We start from the raw sequence: 16,408 nt of genomic DNA on the forward strand, positions 1-16,408 counted from the left end.
TGAGCCAGCGATGAGGCTGGGCAAACGGTTTGTGGGGAGGAAGAGGGCAGAGCAAAGGAAACGAGGACCAGAGCCCTTTGGTCCACGTGACGGGCGGGAGATAGTAGGGGGGATTCGGGGATGACAAGGTCCAAGGGCGTGGGTGGCTGCGGGAAGGGGAGAGGTCGTCAGAACTGAGGCCAGGGACCTGTTTCGGCAACATCAGGTTCGACGTGACTGTGGACATCACTACCAGCACAGTTCTTTTTGTGTCTCCCCTCAGCCCTTTCCCGAGCCCCTCTGCTGGCCCGAACCCCATGCGCCCCCTGGACTTATGCTCATCTCCCCCCTGGCCCACCTGTTGGCCCTGCCGTGGCTGTGTGAGACGGGTTCGGAATTAGGTCTTCTCTTCTGGAAAGGAGAGCATGAGTGTGCAAGCTTCTACAGAACTGCAGCCTGCCACCCGCCCTCCAGGGTCTGAGCGGAGCCTTCAGACCATCCTGCGGACGTAGCACGGAGACCCCCGAGCCGTATGGCTCCAGGAAGCCAGCTTAGATATGTTCACACGCTGGGGAGCCAGGGAGTATGTGGGCTTGACTCAACCAAGGTGTTCAGAGGCTGGGCTCCAGATAAAATGCAGAACTCGGAGGCATCTGGTCTCCATGGTAACCGTGAGCTGGGAGGCAAGAGAGAGAGAAGGCTGAGCCTGGCTTGCCTGAGATTGGCCTCTAAGAAGCGCAGCACCTGGGAACAGTCTCTCGTAGGCCGAGGAGGGCAGGGAGGAGAGGGATGAGCAGGAAACTCTTGGGCTCTGGGTTGAGGGCACCAAAGGAGGAAGCAGTCTACTGGTTCTCCCTTTAGCCCTGCCTGCTCACTCCTGAGTAATGGCTAACGATTGAGAACAAGACATGGACTCGGGGTGCTCAGATTTACTCAGGGCTGTTTCATATGCTCCGGGCCAGCACCCACACGCTGACCCTAAGCCTTCCGCTCGGGAAACTGTGTGGCATCGGGGGGATTACATAGTTTGTTAGCATTGAGTCAGAATCACAAGGTGGCTAATTGGTTAAAAGGGATTGCATTAGAAGCAAAAATGGGTCCGCATGAATGTTGAATTCAGTGCTAACCCAGTGAGTCCATTTCTCTATGTAACTGCTGTTCCAACAAAATAAAGGGAAATAAGGCAAAACAAAGCCCAGTGCAGTACCTTTCAAAGTTTTAAAATTGGATACTTAACATTTGCAATCTCAACCATTTTGCTTAAGGGCAGCTGTTCTACAAAACCTCCTTTCCCACACTGGCCCTCTTAACAGGAACACCCATGACCCCTTGCTAAGCAGAAGGGTCCTGGCCCTGGACCCTGTCTCCACCCAGACTGGTTTGGGCCGCACTTAAACCTTGCAGCTTAATCTGAGGAGCATAGTGTTCTGGATCCACTTCCTAAGAGTCCACTTTCACTGGGAGACCCACTCGAGGCACCGAAGAAGTTGGCCCACAGTTTTCCACACCCTTCTTCAGCTCACCTCGTTCTAACAGCAGTGCTTGGGTTGAAACGGTTCACGGACAGGTGATGCGGTATCTAAACGGTCACCCGACTCTCCCTACCTGGGTCAATGGTAGCACAAAGAACCACGCCCACCCATCAGGCCGTTACCTGAATTCTGGACCATACATGTCCCCATTAATGCTTGTCTGTGGGCCTGCTGCCCCTGGCCCATGTAGGGTGCTGGGCAGTCCACTGGGAGGAGGGAGAGTACAGGGCAGAGGGGGAGGGTCAACTCTTACCCATCGGGTATGTGGATGTAAAGAGGAGTAACCCAGGTGCAGCGAGATCCCGTTTGGGCTCGTCCGCAGTGAGAGAAGGCTTCTTGGTACATTGAGATCAGGGAAGCTCACCCCTCAGCTTCTGCAGCCCAACTCCTTTCCTGCTCAGGCGGGAATGGGAGCAAACAGGAGGCCTTCAGCACCCCGAGTCTCGCTGGTCTCTCTAATCCACCTTGGGGGGGGATCACGGTCTGCTTCCCCAGAGGCTGGCTTGCCCAGCCAGAGGTCGAGCAGCTTGGAGCTTGTTTTCTGAACTTTCTCCTGCCACGACCCACAGCTCAAGTTGGCCCCAGAGGAGGTGTGTGGCCAGAACACTCTCTTCCTGGCATTGTTCTTGGCACTGACTGGTCATCCAAGTGGGGAATCTCCCCTTCCCATGAGCAAGCCCTTGGCGTTGGCTTCTCTCATTCCCTGCCGCTCACTGCCAAGAGCCTCGGAAACTGACAGCTAAGGTATGCGGCTGACGAGTCCCGGGAAGGCGGCGGAATGCTGTCTCCGTGCCAGCTGGAGTCCGTGGCCGGAGAGGATGGTTTCCCAGTCAACAGTTGCCAGGATTCCATGGTGACCTATAAGTGGGACAGAACACTGACATTTTCAGGTTGTTGGGACTCTGCTGTCTGGAACGAAACCCTGTGGTTCTGTGTCTCTGCCTTATGCAGATGATGTCTGTGGCAGAGTCAAGAAATCCAGCTGCTTCGTGCCTGGACTCGGGCCTCGGCCTCGGTCTTTCTCCTCCAATTGGTGATGTTAGCATCCCTCATTAGGAGGTTGCGGAAGAAGAAAAACGGTGAGAGGAGGGTCATTGGAGCCATTGCTCGTTCACTCCTGGCTCTGCCACTTGCCAGCTGGGGACCTTGACCTCGATGGCACTTATCTACAAGGTAGGGTAGTAGTAGCACCGGCTTCGCAGGGCTAGCGTGGAGCTGAATGGGAGAATGCACGCACCGGAGCACCAGCGCTCAGCAGAGGGCCCCCTGTGGCTCCGGCTGCAGGGCGCCCCAGAACCTTTTACTCAGGCAGCAGCGGGGCCAGCAGCACGGGCGTCCCACGGAGCTAGTAAGACCTGGAGACTCTCGGGCCCCACCCTGAACCCACAGAATCAGAGCCGCATTTCAACCAGATCTTAAGGTGACCTGTAGGCACGTTCCAGTCTGGGGAGCACTGCTCTAGGAGGATCTTGGTTCCTCGATGCTCCTCAGGGTCACGGCCATTTCTGAGATTCATTGGCCAGGAAGCCTCATTTGATATGTAGCCGAGGAGCGAAGAAAGCATTTGAGGAACATCACTGAGCCCTGAGGGGTGATGCAGACAGACCTTCCAAGGCTCCGGTGGCCTGGCCCAGATGTCAGTCATGGGGTTTTGTCTGTTTCAATGAAACGTGACTATTAGTAGAGCGAAGACCAGGGAAACCAGGCCTGCCCTTCAAGAAGCCAAGCAGTGCAGTGTCTGCCGAGTGAAGGGGAAGTTCGGGCTGTAGATCCCGGGACGGCACGGGCTTGAAGGAGGAGACGGCCACTGAATGGCCTCCGACAGGAGACGAGATTCGCGATGGTCCTTGCAGGCAGGAAGCATGGGACAGGCCAAGACTGAGGCTGGAGGGGCATTTCAGAAGGGGTGCCCCCCGGACAGAGGCGTGGAAGTTCAACTGCCTGTGGGGTTGCAGGAAAGTGATGAGGCCTGAGGACATGCGTGGGGGCAGCAGGAAATGGAGCTGACAGGTGAGCTGGAGGCCGTGTCCTGAACCCTTCCAGGCACACAGCAGGGGCAGAGTTCAAAATCCTAGTTGGTTATCACCTTTTCCTCGTCTGCCTTGAAGAATAAAACTAAGATGCAAAGCAAGCACGTGAAAAGCTGGCCTCTGTCTGAGGCTGACTGCACAGGCAGACATGGACACAGCAAACTTGGGGTCAAGTCCTGAGTGTCTGTCCCCCACCAGGAGTGTCCTCCCTCGCAGGAATCATGTGCAGCTCAGGCTGCAGAGCCGAAGGGAGCGGGCGCGTGGGTTCGGTACTGAGCTATGCCCCAGACGTGGGTTTTCTGACTTGTGGTATTGATATTGTGTCGGGCCTCAGTTTTCTTGTGTAAATCAGAGCATTGAAGATGAATGAGACCCTTTGTTCTCTAATGTCTGGAGTTGTGTCAGGATAAGAGACCTTCAAATGTAGAACTACAGAGTAGACTGAAGCAGGCAGCTTTTCCCGCAGAGGGGGCTTTGAGTTTAAACACCCCCATGTGTTCTCAGAGTGGCCTGTGCTGCTCACGCTCTGAGGTGCTTGCAAGAGTGTCCCCCGGGTATGTGCATAGCACTGGGGAGGGGATTTTTTCCGAGGCTAGTCGCAGGCTGTTTGTAGTTCATACCTAGAGGCCCTTCCACTAGCAATGCATAAATGTGCACCTTGGGTTCAGAGGGCCAGAGCTTATAAAGTATTCATTCCTTGAATAGGATTGATGTTAGATTCTAGTTTTCTTCATCTGCTTCCCAGTGAATCATTTTGGTTTTGCCCTGGGAGAGTATTCTGGAAAAGCATAATGATTTTCCTCTCTTTCTCTCTCTTTTTTTTTTACCAAGAGCAATTGAACGCAGATGCCTGAACCCTGAATCCATTCATGTGAAATAGAGAGGGCTGTGGCATGGATGCCAGCTATGCCCAGATCGGATCTTGGCCAATTTGGCAGCTTATTTTTATGCTGATGAAGGTGTAGATCCCTCAGCAGATGGCACCCCTAGCCACTCAGGTGCTCCAGTAGACCCCTACCTGCTGTCCTTAACATTTTGCTTCCCCTCACCACCCACATCCAAGTCAGTTACCACTCCGTTCTATTCTCTCAGCCTTGCCCACTGCTTGCCCCCTTCTTATCCAGCCTCCCCATCCACAGCTCCCTCCCTTCCCATCTAGACAACTTGCAAAGACCTCCTACAAGAAGTCCCATTCTTGTCCCCAACCTCCCATCCTCTACTGAGCAGCCAGAATGATCTAACTTATTCTAACTTAATCTAACCTGACTTAATCAAAGTTACCTAATCTGACCTAAAGCGAAGATCTGTCATCACTTTTGTATGGTGAAACCTCCGAGGCTCTCCGCTGGAGCCAGAGTCTTAAATATGAACCCCAGCTCTCTGGAATGGAGCTCACCCATCATAAAAATTCTGGCTGAGTTCAAAACTCTTAAATGACAAGTGCATATCCTCCCTCCCTTATCTGCTTGGCTGTTGACACAAGTCAGGAGCAAAGCAAATATGTGGCATGCAAGGCCTGCACCATCTGGTTCCTGCTTACTGCTGGAGCCTCTTAGGACACTGTTCTCCTTCTTGTTTAACGCACTCTGGCCAAAACTGGCTTGCTTTCTATTCTTCCCTTCTTAGGAACTTTGCACAAGCTGTTTCTTCTGTCCTTACGCCTCAACTGACCAATCTACTCATTGTTCATGTCTCTATTTGAATTGCTCTTGCCCTTCACATGTGAATTAGATCTTCCATTATGTTTTCTAATTGCACCCTTGATATTTACTTTCCCGTAGTCTTCAAAAAATATTTTTAATTTCTGTGATTTCTTGCCTGATATGTCTTTGCCTCTAACTATGCAAGCAGGAACCACGGCTGGGTGTGTTTCCCACTGTGTTCCTTGTGGCTGGCACAGTGCTTGGCACATAGTTGGTGCTCAGTGGGTATTTGTGAATGAATGAGTGAGGAATGAATGGATGAATGCATGAATTGAAGCAACACTAAACTGGGAGTAAAGTTGTTGCAGATGGATGTGGTCTTGGGAGGATTGTTTCACCTCTCTGGGTTTGTATCTCCCTCCCTGTAAAGTTTTTCTACAAGATGCTTTCTAGTCCTGATGCTCCAGGACAGGTGCATGTGTGCTGATACCCAAGGTCAGAAATGATCTAGGTGGTTTTCCATGTCCTTTTTTCACTCACCTCCAGAGCTGTTCACCACCTGACACCTCTGTGAGAGTTGGTACCCCTTTGCTTTTATGTCACTGTACACTTTATGGCTCCAATCATCTGCATTTTAAACACACATAAGAAATACAGTATATTCACCATTCTTCATCTTGCTTTTTAAAACAAGTATCACTTGGAGATCATTCAATATTTGCAGAAATAGATCTAGCTCAATTATTTTTTTCCCAATGGTTGCTAAATAATTTATCCTATTATACCATCATTTACATAACCAATATTAGGCCCACCAGTTGCTTTATTTTTATTACTTTATATCTTTTAAATGATTTTATGGAGAAATAATTTCAGACTTACATAAAAGTTACAAAAATAGTACAAAAATTACAGTATACCTTTTAAATTCTTCAAATAACATTTCATTCCATTTTATCATTTTCTCTCTTTGTCTCTGTCTCTCTCTATATGTGTGTGTGTATACATGCTATGTGTATATGTAAACATACATATGTACATTTTATTTTTTTCTAAAAGGCGTATAATTGTTTTTTTAAATATTTGAGACTAAGTTGCAAATACAGTGGTCCTTTACCATAAATATTTAAGTGTTTATTTCCTAATATCAAGGACATTCTCATGTACATTCACAGTATGATGATCAAAATTAGAAAATTAACATTGATAAAATACCATTACCTAAACTAAAGTTTTTATTCAGATGTACCACTAATGTCCTTTATAGCAAAAGGAAATGCTTTTCTTGGATCAGATTCACATCCTTTTAGTTATTTGATCATCTTGGTTGTTATTTTAATTGTGGTTTCTTTACCATTATGACAGTTAACTGGTTATGTTTGTGTTTATGGAGGTCATTGATTTTTCTGTGTTAATTACATATCCTGCTGTCAATTTATTTTAGTGTTTGAGTTATTTTATCATTGGCATTCCAGGTACACTATAATATCATATACAGATAAAGGTAGCTTTGCTTCTTCTTCATCTTTGTCTTTAATTGATTTCTCTTGTCTGATTGCATTGGCTTAATACCACTAGTACTATGTTGAATAGTAATAGAGATAGAGGGCATCCTGTCTTTTTTCTAATGTTAGTGAAAATGCTCTATAGCTTTTTTCTTACTGTCTTTAGGACCAAAGTAGATAGATATGATAGATAGATAGATAGATAGATAGATAGATAGATAGATAGACAGATATGTAGATGTATGTTGATTCAGATTAATTCATATTTAAAAAGTATCCCTCAATTTCTATTTTCTTGAGCTTTATAAAAATCAGGAGGGAATATTGAATTTTGTCAAAAGCTTTTTCAGTATCTATGGAGAAAATCTATGATTTTTCCCTTAGATCTAGTAATATGGTGAGTAGTAGTAGTGGATATCCTAACATTGACTCCGTCTTGCATTCCTGGGATAAATCTCACCTGGTCATGTTGTATTACTTTTAATATGGTATTGGATTCTATTTGTTAATGTTTCATTTAGTATTTTGTATCAGTATTTGTGAATTACACTGGTCTCTAGTTTTCTTTCTCGCGCTATCGCTATCATGTTTAATATCCATGTTACACTTGCTCTATTAAAGAAATCAGGAATATTCTTCGTTTTCAGTGCCCTGGAATCATGTGTTCAACATTAGGACTATCTGGTCTTTGAAGACTTGAAATAACTCTATAAAACCATCACGGCCTAGTGATTTTGGAGGGTAGTTTATTAACAACTTTCACTACAAGAGGTGTACTGTTTTGCTATTTAATTAATTAAAAAATTTTTGTATTTAAGTTGGTTGTATGTTTTTCTCCTAGTGGTCACCTTTGTCCTTAATGTTTAACACTCCTTAGTCTCTAATGTTTACATTTAAACCTTTTTTATCTGGCTTATCAGTTTTTACTGAATACTTTCACTTACATCTTTTGCCCATGCAACAATCAGAACATTTATTCTACTTTCTCCCCCCATTTTTTAGTTGCATTATTTCTAGTTGCGCACATATAATATCTGTACATTAGTAATCTACACACCAAACAACCTGTGTTTTAGTCTTGGAGATGGTAGAGGTAGAGGTAGAGGTAGAGGTAGAGGTAGACGTAGAGGTAGAGGTGGTGGTGGTAGAGGTGGTGGTGGTAGAGGTGGTGGTGGTAGAGGTAGAGGTGGTAGAGGTGGTAGAGGTGGTAGAGGTGGTAGAGGTGGAGGTGGAGGTAGAGGTAGAGGTAGAGGTAGAGGTAGAGGTAGAGGTAGAGGTGGTAGAGGTGGTAGAGGTAGAGATGGTAGAGGTGGTAGAGGTGGTAGAGGTAGAGATGGTAGAGGTGGTAGAGGTGGTAGAGGTAGAGGTGGTAGAGGTGGAGGTGGAGGTGGAGGTGGAGGTGGAGGTGGAGGTGGTAGAGGTAGAGGTGGTAGAGGTGGTAGAGGTAGAGGTGGTAGAGGTAGAGGTAGAGGTAGAGGTAGAGGTGGTAGAGGTAGAGGTGATAGAGGTGGTAGAGATAGAGGTGGTAGAGGTGGAGGTAGAGGTGGTAGAGGTGGTAGAGGTGGTAGAGGTAGAGGTAGAGGTATGCCCATCATGAACTTTTCTGTTCATCTCATGATTGGATGAAGTGCATCTACCAGTACATGGCTCAGAAAGGGTTCATGGATACAGAATTCCCTGTTCTCGTATCCTAAAATTGTTGTTCTAAGGGCTTGACACTTGAAAAAAGTTGGCCTCATGATAAACTTTCAGGTTCTCACTCTCTTTCCTTGAGGTTTCTTAAAACGCGGCCCCATCGCTGCCTCACTTTGTGTGTTATTTCTTGAGAAGCCAGGTGACAGTTTAATTCTTCCAATCTTATCAGCTATTTGATCTTTTTGCTTGAAAGCCCTGACAATTTTTTTCTTCATCTTTGAAGTCTGTTAGTTTTGCTAAGATATCAGAGTTGATGGTTCTGAGTAGTTTCCAGTATCTGTTGGGCGTTCTCAATATTTAAAGAAAGCTTTATTGAGTCATGTTTTTATATATATTATCTTCCATGGTTTTGTGTTTCTTAAGGGACTTCAGTTACAGATATGCTGTTTTTCCTTTGTCTTCTCATGCAACCACTTTCTCTCCAATTATTTTTGCCTTCATTAGTTTGTTGTTGTTTTTACTGTCCTAAATTATTTATTGGGTAAGAATTTTACAAACATTACTTATATTAGCCATACAGTAGACCTGGAGAGTACTGCACCTTCTCCAAGCTGCAGGGCGAGGACCACCAGTAGTGCGGTGGAACTTGGGGCCCTTTCCAAGGCCACGGCTCCTGCACCTGCAGAGGTCAGCCCTCGCACCTCCCTCTGCTCGCGGAGTGCTTTGGTGATCCACTGGGTGTCAGGATTACTTCTGATGGCCTTATGGAATGAATCAGCGAGGACAGCCTCAAAGAATTTGTATGAGGAATCTTCACCAACCCAGTAAGGATTCAGGATGCTCAGAGACCCACAGTGGCATCCAGCTGGTCCCTGGGCAACAGACAGAGAAGGCTTGGAGCAAACTTTAGCTGGCTCACACCATGATAGACGGGCTTGCCATAGGTCACCCTTAGGAACCAGGCATTTGCAGCCACACTGGCGCGCATGAATCTGATATATGACATGACCTTGGTTGGCCTGGTATCCTTGCCTGTGTGCTTTATTGGACCAGGTGGGCGGGGTGGGAGACTGTGGAGCACAGAGAGCTGGAGGTACTGCCCCACTGCACCCTGGGAAGGAAGCACCTTCCATGGACTGCTTCTTTCTGCAGCTCCTGGATGCACCGGTAGGTGCCCATTACCTTCGTCGTAAAGCTGATGGCTGCGGCCAGACAGAGAGGAAGGAGCTCACTAGTTCATTTTTATTCTCATGATTGCTTTCTTGCCTTTCATCCATGCCTTTAGTAGGTTTTATTTTGACTCTATTCTTTTTTAGGGATCTTGAGCATTACTCTTCATTTTGTCTTTTTCTTTCCTATCTTTCCGAGTTCACTGAATTCTCTTTAAATTTCTATTTCTTTTTTGCCACTTGTTTTTAGTTTTAAAATTGGTTTTCAGGTTTTAAACAAATTCAATCCAATTAAATTGTTTTCACCACCAGTCATCCTCCTTCTACCGTCTTCCACCTCCACCCACCCCCTCACCTGAAAACACTACCTTTTAAGGGTTTTATTTTATAACTACAAACGTGTCTTTAAAGTTGTTTATTTTAGCATGTTATATTCTGTTTTATTCTGCTTGATGGTTATTTCTGTGTAGTAGTGGAAGAAAATTGTCATCAGAAGAGACTTTTAGATTCTCATTTTATGTGTTTAACAGGAGATTTATTCACATTTCTTTTATCCATTTTTTTGGTTTGGTGTATCATAAGACTCCTATTTTAATAGTAGCCTTTTCTTTTTTTCTTTTAATTGACTCATTTATTTTTATAAGCATTTTTATTACATTTATTGGGGTCACATGGCTTAGAACATTATATAAAGTCTGGGTATACAACTTTATAATATGACATCTGTATACCTGTTGTGTATTCACCACCCGAGGCTTAGTCTCCTTTCTTTTCTATGAGAAGAGAAAGTACAACTTCTCTAATGGATTTATTATTACTGTTGTTGTTGTTATTACTATTATTATTATTATTAGGAAAGCAACATCTGTCCTCTGATTTTTTCCCTCTCATGTCTTACAGGACCTCCCAGCCCCACCCCTGTGCTTCTTCCCCCCTCCAGCCGATCTCCAAACAGTTTCCCTCTCTTCCTTTTCACCCAGAAGCAATGCTGTAGAAGGCTGTCACGCTGAGTTTAGTTAGTCCTTCCACCTGCCAGGACACTGTGCGTTTTCACACTTAGGGTGCATGTTCTCCTTCCTAAGAATGTTTCCTTAGACCCGCCACCCTCTCTTTTCTTCTCTTCTATGTAGTTTTTATTTTTTAATGGTTTTCCTATACTGTCCTTGTTCACCATCGGGCTTGTAGCAGCCATCAAAAGATAACATGCTGAGATTCATTTTTTTAAGTAAAATGTGGGCATTTTCTGTTTTCAGGTTATGCTGAGCACACAGGTTAGAAATACTGTAGCAGGGCTGGAGTTGAGACCCAAGCTGACTGATTACAACGCTTTTGGTTGTGTTATACAACAGAGAGGTGGAACGCATCCGTGGAAGGTACAGGTGTATGGATAAAGCCACCTGTGTGAAGTAAAGTCACACTCCATCAGTCACAGTGCATGGCCTTCTGTGTAATGTAGTGGTCACGTCCTACTTTTGCTGCAGACTGTGGAAAACCCTAAGCAGTTATTATTAAATCTACCAGTTGGGTTTGGACTGAATATTGCATCATTGACAGGTGTGGAATCACCTGAGCACCCCAATGCCCCTTTTCCCTAGAATGGCAGATGCAGGGGGACAGGCATCAGCACAACTTTTACGGAAATGCGGAGCTGTGCTCATGGTGGGGGACTTGAGCAGACGCCGATGCCAGACTTCAGGCAGAGCTGGACTGAACGTACCGCCCAAGGACCCTGATAAAAACCACATCTCCAGATCTGAGGACTTGTCTTCATCTTCAGTCTAGTTTTGCTTTTACTAAGGACTGCCCACTCTTACTTGACAGTAAAGTCTTCGTGAAGGCAGCCTACAGGTGTTCTTTGACCTTGCCTTATGGTCTCCTCTTCTGGCCGTAGCTCCTCCCATCGCTCCGCAGATGTGCACTTCCCCACGCTTGGTGTTAAACCTCTATTCTTTGCTTTCTTGAAACTTGCCGTAAGAGGATGTACTTGCATGCCTGACTCCTGTCGTCGTTACTTTTAGGCCACACATCCCCAAGGTCATCATCTCTCTCAGCCTTCGTCTTTGCGATGAGTGCGAGCCTTTAGCCAGAGTAGTGGCCTTGGGAATGAGACAGAAAGAGACCTGCCTGCATCCTCTGCCATCTCCTCACACTGAGCAAGTCCTACATTGAATCTACATCGTTCCTCCAAAACCAACTTCTATTTTTGACGAAATGCGTTGACCAAATGTTCCTCCAGTTGCCCAAACCGGAAGTGGGAGCGTCACTTTGGCCTGACTTTCCTGATCTATACTCCCCCATCCTTATTGTACCGATTTGGCATCGACACGTGCTTTGAATCACATTTGTTCCCTTTTCCCAATACACACTTTTTAAAAGTCACTTCCAGCTTAATGGAATAGCTGCCTAACTGAAATCTCTGTCTCTTCCCTCTTTGCTCTGCACCTCCCCGCAGTCCGTTGCCAAATTAATCTTCCTTCAGTGTCATTTTCCGCAAATTATACTCCTGTCTTAGAGCGGCTGCCCATTTTTTTCCTATTTCTCCCATTACGTAGGCGTTCAAGCTCTGTCTGCCTGGGCCTTCTGATTGCCCTTCAATAAGTGGCCTGCCTACTACACTTAACCTTTCACTGAATGCACAGTGTTCTCTTTGCCTTCCTGAAACCTCCGATGTCTGTTCTCCCACATTTTCACTTACTTGAAATCCCAGCTCTTAAAAGACTTACGCGCTCCACTTTGATGTAATACGTGTGACTTCCACTCGTTTGCCATTGGTCAAAGCAGGTCACATGGACATTGTGAGCTTCAAGAGAGCAGAGAAATGCATTCTCCGTGCACTGGGGAGGAGAACCAGATCAGATGGTGACTAGTGCGGTGTGTGTCCCTCTGGGTGGGAACTACAGGCTGCTGCTGTAAGGCAGGAGGCAGACCTGTGTGAGGGAACGGACAGCGGTGTCCAGCAGACGCCAGAAGGTGCAGCTTCTGCTGCTGGCCGGGCGAGTACTCGGAGTACTGGTAACCGTACCTGTGGAAAGAATCCTGGAACTCTGCCTGGAGGCTTCTGGATTGGCTGCCTCACAGCCTCACCCCTTTGACTTTGAAGCAACTCCTGTGTGGAGAGAGGAGGCTGAGAGACGCTCCCCCGACGTGGCACATCCAGAGAGCAAATGCCCCTGAGAGACCACGCTTCTTGGTGGTCGTGCTAATGTAACTAAGGCTTCGGACAGAACCCTACTTAAAATACACACTCACTGGAATCGCTGAATTTGTTAGGGAGCAATTGCTCCCAAGGCTCAGAGCTGATTGTAGAATGTTCAGGAGCCATCAGGGAACAGTGTGGAGTTGGAGCAGGTCTTGGAACCCTTTGTGCCTTCCCATGGATGTGGTTTTTCTCTAGGACCAACGATTATGCAGAAAGTGCTGAGAATCCAATTGCTTGTTTGTTCGTTTTGTTTTGCAATTGGGAGGTTTAAGGGCCCATGCTGGAAGTTTTACGAGGGGAGCACAACAAAACTGGCCCCGTTATCGATGAGATGGTGTCCTGGGAGAGAGATCAGGGACCCGGTGACCTCAGGCGAACACAGCGTGGGCTCTGGAAACGCGGGGCAGAGTGGGCCTCGCCCGCGTGAGGCTGTGGTCTGGGTGGGAGTAGACGTGCAGGGGCTAAGACAGGTGCTGAGGCTCAGCCAGCCTCTTCTTCATTTAGATTGTGTTTTATGGAACCTGACAGCGTTGGTTGTCGCTTTTTGTGGTTGACTACATTCCTAGTACCTAATTACAGAGGAGATTTTTAAAAGCAACAATGAACACATTTTCTAAATATGTTCTCCATCCGCTCCCTCCCTGGGTAATCGGAGGCAGAGAGGAAGGCAGGCTGGATGGTATTCCCAGAGGCCTCTTGTCAATCAGTCCCAGGCAGGGTCGCTGGGGCCACTCCGGGGCACTGTCACCTGGAAACCCCAAGGCAGGGGCGGCGGGGGGTGCCCTGCGATGCGAGGCCACACCCCAGGCACAGGACGCTCTCACACCTGCTTCCTTACACCTTCACAGGGGGGCTGAGGCACCACTCAAGAGCCAGGTAGAAAATTATACACTTCAGCCTGAGAAACGGGGTGTTCTGTCAAAATAAAAATAAAAATATCAAGCAGCTTCAAGGGAGATCAAAGCCAGACTCAAAGCTCCTAGCACAGGTGATACTGAGACTTTTTTGTGTGTGTGTTGTTCTTTTGAATGAAAAGAGTGGGTGCAAGAAGAATAATATCTTTTTTATTAATTCATCTATTCATCCACTTCATTCATTCATTCATTCAGTCAGTCAGTCGTTCAATGCATTGAACACTGTACTAGACACTGGAAGATTCAATTGGCAAGAATGTCACTGGGCCGGGAATGGTGCTGGGACCTGGAGCAGGTCCTGCTCTGCCAGCTGAAGACTGAAATGGGGGTGAGGACAGTCCAGAGCACTCGAGCCTCTGCAGCCCAGCTCCCTGCAGGCCCGGACACCAAGCAGCTCTGGCTCTCTCTGGGCGAGGCGGGGGAGGGAAGGTGAGCTGTGCTTTGTCTGGCCGGCCACCTCCATTTGCTTCTCACTGCTCACCTGGGCTTGAACCGCACCAATTAAAAGCTGCAGGCCAGATGGTGAAGGAAGTCAGTGTGAGGCATGAATCACAAGGACTTCTCAACTGGAGAGACTCTAATTTTTTTTAATATGTTTTTTCTTTTAATTTTTTTGTTTTTTGGGGGTTTTGTTAGAGAGAGGAAGGGAGAGAGAGATAGAAACATCAATGTGAGAAACATCAATCAGCTGCCTCCTGCACGCCCCCTACTGGGGATGGAGCCCACCACCCAGGCATGTGCCCTGACCAGGAATCCAACCGGGACCTCTCAGTCCATGGGACGAAGCTCAATCCACTGAGCCGCAATGACTGGCCTGGAGAGACTTTCTTAGAAGAACCAAAGGATGTGAAAGGACACACAATAGTGCCCTGTTGCACTAAACACGCACACACACATGCACACACGCACGCATGCACACACCTATGAGCACAAGAGGATTTAAACTCTTTGCCCCTCAACTTTCCTTTTGGAAAATCACATTGAAGTGGAGTCATTTTATAGCACAAAAAGGATGACCTCACCTTTGGGCTCATTTGTCATTTCCATCTGTTCCCTCCACAACTACAAGGGGCCGGGCAGCCCCTCCCACAAAAACCCCCGAGTTACATAATCTCTTCTCGGAGTACAGCTCCCTTGATGTGAGAAGAGGGAGCAGCGGCCTCCCCTCCCCCAGTGTTGGCACAAGAGCCATCTTCCCAACTCCCTCCTTTTCTGGGCCCGCTGTCCACCCTCACCTGCACAGTCTGACGGTGGCTTTCAACTCCGGTTGTTTATCACACTCGCCAAAACCTAACAGATGTGCAGAGGAAAGGCTGCATCCACCCAGGACCTCCTGAGTCATAATCTATAGAAGTGCCGATCTATAACTCTGAGGAGCTTCCAGGGCGATTCTGGTTCCCAGCTGGTCAGTGCTTCGCCAACGCTCGTGTGAACCACCTGGGGTGTTCAGATGAAGATCCTGATGCAAGAGAGGTCGGCGGGCCTGCCGGGCAGCGGTTCTCACCAGTCCCTGGGGTTGCGGCTGGTCTGGGAGCGAACTCGGGGTCACAGAGGTAGAGACTCAAAACCCTGGGGACACATCAGAATGATCTGGGGAGGCTTTAAAATTTCTGTCACTCAGACTCTGTCCCCGAGTCGTCGTTGCTGGGGCTGGGACTCAGACATCTGTAATTTCTAAAGCTTCTCAGGTGATAACTTGGTGCAGGCCCAGCTGAGGCCTGCTGGTCCGGGAGCTGTTTCCTGCCAGAGCAGGTCTGCGATCCGGCTGCTTAGCTCCCGCCCCTCCATCTTGGACTTTCTGGCATTTTCTACCCCACCCCCCCTTCTTCATTAAGAACCCTGGAGAATTATTGCTTTCCTGCCTCTTCCCCTTCTTCAGCGCCATCGGTGCCTCTGAGCGTTTATACACAGCAGCGCTCGGAGTGTTTGCCCACCTGTTGCCCCGGCTGGTCCTACTTGTCATGTCGCTCTTTCTTTCTTACGTTGGAAGGACCTCACCTCCCCAGACCGATAGGCACTGCGATTCCAGACGACTTCTCTGGGCTCCTCCGGCAGCCCCTGGGGATGTCTGTTGTAATCCTTAGTATATTGTACAACATCTGTTGGATTGTCTAACCTGTTTCCCGCACTAGACAGGGAGCTCCTTGCGGGTGGAGTGGCTTGCCCACCTCGCAGTCTGCAGCATCGTGCCCAGTGCTCACAACCTAGCAAAAGCTTCGGCAACATTTATTACATCAGCGGTTCCTCTCCTCCCTCTTTTTTCTCGTTTCTCTATTTGGTTGCATGAAACGCGCAGAAACTGATCTGTTTTCGCGTGATTCTGACCAGCAGCCTGTTTGCCGAAACTGGTCCATACCCAATGAGAGGGTAATTGCAATGCCCAGTCGCTCTGCTGTGTAACTAGGCACAGGTGACTGGTTCTAATCAAGATCATTAGGGCTGTTCTGGAAAGATCCTGCTGCCATATGTGGGCAATGATGGCAGTTGTCTAGATTTTGGATGTTAGCCAACCTAAATAGCATTTGCATGAGGAATTTGCATGGAACAAAAGAAGAAGGATGGCATGGCATTTGGGCATAAATAATAATAGGCAGCACTTACACAGCATTCTCTATGTGCCAGGCACTTCTCTAAGTAGTTTCCATATATTAACTCACTTACTCCACAGAACAGCCCTGTGAGAGAAGTCCTATTACTACCTGAACTGGATAGGTGGGGAAACCAAGGCACAGAGAGATTAGGTAACTATTAGGTTATACAGCCGGTGGAGTCTCTGCTGAGAGCAGGTAGACTAGCTTCAGG

General features: G+C 47.5%; 1 protein-coding gene and 1 pseudogene across 3 annotated transcripts in view; one reads left to right on the top strand and one right to left on the bottom strand.

Moving 5' to 3' along the window:
- Positions 1-16,408, top strand: part of SHISA6 (shisa family member 6) — a 288,109-nt gene that overhangs the window by 143,894 nt on the left and 127,807 nt on the right. The gene's annotated exons all lie outside the window — the stretch shown is intronic.
- LOC118634000 lies at positions 2,251-9,503 on the bottom strand (annotated as a pseudogene).

This window comes from Molossus molossus, unplaced genomic scaffold (assembly GCF_014108415.1).
Source record: "Molossus molossus isolate mMolMol1 unplaced genomic scaffold, mMolMol1.p scaffold_m16_p_19, whole genome shotgun sequence".
In the NCBI taxonomy this organism is placed as follows: Eukaryota; Metazoa; Chordata; class Mammalia; order Chiroptera; family Molossidae; genus Molossus; species Molossus molossus.